Source organism: Phoca vitulina, unplaced genomic scaffold (genome assembly GCF_004348235.1).
Source record: "Phoca vitulina isolate PV1807 unplaced genomic scaffold, GSC_HSeal_1.0 scaffold23, whole genome shotgun sequence".
In the NCBI taxonomy this organism is placed as follows: Eukaryota; Metazoa; Chordata; class Mammalia; order Carnivora; family Phocidae; genus Phoca; species Phoca vitulina.
In genome coordinates this window covers 18,490,901-18,493,691 of record NW_022589726.1, presented here as the reverse complement: position 1 = coordinate 18,493,691, position 2,791 = coordinate 18,490,901, and the positions used below count along the sequence as shown (strand labels likewise).

The 2,791-nt window shown below is 46.6% G+C and overlaps 1 pseudogene; it reads left to right on the top strand.

Annotated features, from left to right (window-relative positions):
- Positions 1 to 526: 526 nt before the first annotated feature.
- Positions 527 to 2,286, top strand: LOC116642607 (annotated as a pseudogene).
- The last annotated feature ends 505 nt before the right edge of the window (positions 2,287 to 2,791 follow it).

Genomic DNA, 2,791 nt, shown 5'->3' with positions numbered 1-2,791 from the left:
ATAAATTTATGGACTTTGAAATGTGGACTGTGTAAGCTTTGACTGAGTAACTGCATCTTTAATGAGGAAGAACCTGGCTTGAAACAACCAAAAGATTAGCCTAAACAGTAGCATGAGAAAGGAGCTCTAATGTACACATTTGTCAATTGCTCTCCCCAGTTGCCGGTAAAGGATAGATTGGAGAAGGTTAGCCCCATCAGCCTGGAGGCAGGGAAAATGCTTAAAGTTTATCTCTATCAGCCGGAGATCAGCTAATAGCAATCTTGACTTCAATGACCTTGGGCACCACAGTGGAGTCCTCAAAAATCTGTCTGGGGAGGGAGGGATGTCCAGAATGGACAGAAAAGGCAGGAGGTGGGCTGGGGAGACTGACCCAATTAGCACATCAGTCCTTGCCCCAGCCACAGCTCAGCTTTTCTGAATGTCCCAGGCAAGGTTTACAACTAATCAGTTGGCAGCAAGCCAGGGAAGGCCACTCCCCTCCAAATCCCTGCAGAATTTTGTAATGAAATCTTTGGTATAAGCCATGGGCTGCCCACTGGCCTCGCTCTTTACCTCTGGGGTCTTCAAGGATCTTGGGGTCTTCTCCACTCTCCCTGGAGGAACTAGCTCTTACCTGAAGAGAGGCATCCTCCTCATTCAAACCCCAGTCAAGCAACCAGCTGGCTGCTCCCTCAGCCCCTGTCTCAGGTCAGATTCCCAGGAAACAGACTCTGAGATGGAAATTGTGGGCAGAATATGTACTGGAGTGATCTTAGGATCCATGCTGTAGGGGAGTAAATAAAGTAGGATTGGGGCTGGAGGGCCATCCACAACAGAACTCTCATCTCTATGGGGCTGACCCTGCTTCTGTTTTTCTCTTAGCGACATCCCCGCCCCCCAACTCCGTCATCTCATCTACCATTGCAGACATGATTTTGGAGTTGGCTCCTACCCATTTGGAACTTGGCCCCACTTCCCTGCAATCCTGTTAGCCCCTCTGACCTCCCTGTTCCTGGGCCAGGTTCTGTCTTCCTCACCCCACTTCCCCCATGGGGCACTAATTCTGGCCCAATTATGAATGTTGAACAGATTCTGGACTCCTGAGTGGCTCAAGTGCTGTCGGAATCCTTGCCTTGGACAAGTAGATTAATAAGAAAAACAAAATGACCATTCAAAGAGAAAATGGGCTGAACAAATGGAAACAATACACAGAAAATGAAAATTAAACTGCAAATATATTTATAATGTTAATTAAATAATACGTAATATATTTATAATGTTCAATCTCATTAGCAATCAAAGAAATGAAAAGCAAACCTAGAAAACTGTTGAAAATTAAAAAGAATACCACAGAGTGTTTGCACAACTGGAGAAACAGGAAGTCTTATACATTATTTGTAAAATTACCAGTTGGTACACTCTTTCTGGATAGTAGTTTACAATATAAATCAAACTTTTAAAGTGGCTTAGCAATTCCACATCTAGAACGTTATCTTAAAGAATGAATAGGACAAGCGTTCAGAGACACGTGTGTTCATTGTAGCAATGTTTATTATAGTGGAAAAAGTAGACATGACATATGCAACAAAATGTGCTACATCCACATAATAGAATATTGTGAAGTCATTAAAAATGATAATCTCGGCCACTGCGTCAGGAGGCAGAGTGTGGCTCCTGGAAGTCAGTCCTGGGGGGCAGGTGCAGAGCGGCTGGGCAGGGCTTGGAGGCCCCTGGGCACCGGTGCGCAGGCGCAGACTCAAACTCGCAGGCTCCCCGGCTTTGGGGATGCCGGTCAGCTACTAGCCAGGGCCGGACGGAAGCTGCAGAAGTCTCTGAAGAAGAGAGTTTCACACTGCCTACCTCTTCCGCCTCTGAAGCCGAATTTGAAGCTAGGGTTGGATTTATCGAGGACGTTGTCATGGATGCTGAGTTCCAGGTACCTATGAGAAATTTCATGGACAGATAATACCGGGAGTTTGAAGACACAGAAGAGTATAAACCCACCTACACGCCAGTTTTAACGAATACCTCTCTTTGGTAGAAAAGTATATCGAAGAACTGCTGACGTGGATTCCCGGATTAAACATGGCGGCTCCCATAGCAACAGTAAAACACGGCAAAGATGAGGTGGCTTGATGACCTATTCAACATGCCGCTCACAATTACAGACTTTCTGGCATTTAAACAGAGGTTTCTGGACTACAGAGCAGAAAAAGAAGGCCAAGGACTGGCCTTGAGCAGTGATTTAGTGTGACTTCATTGTGCAAATCGTCTCCTGTGGCAGCTTCCCGGAACAATCCCTAGCACTAGCTCCCGCCTGCAGGGAATGGTGGCCTCCTGGACAACATGGGCCCAATAGGCCGGAAGAGGCTTCTGCTCCCGAGGACTGGAGAATACACCCTGGGAAGACGCTCTATTCTACAGCGGTTTATTGTTAGGTATTGATGGGTCAGAATGATAATTATCTGAGGCTTCCAGGACTTTTTCCTGAAACACCTTCTTCTATTCAATAACCCCTAGTATTCCTGCCAAAGCAGACACCTCTCTCAGGTGCTTCTGAGAGTCAGACTGCTCTGGGACAAGACGATGTCAGGCGTTCCACCTGGAAGGCCCCTGCCCCCAGAATACATGTTCCAGTGACAAGAAGTGGAACAACACCATCACACACCCTCCCTGTCTGAAATACCACAGGCAGGCTTTGCATAAATCTTCCCCCCCGTGCTCACAGTTCTTTCATTTGGCTTAGAGTTTCAGTCCGTCAAACCCAATGGCCCACCTGTGTGGAGTTTTTGACTAATTAGGAATGTTT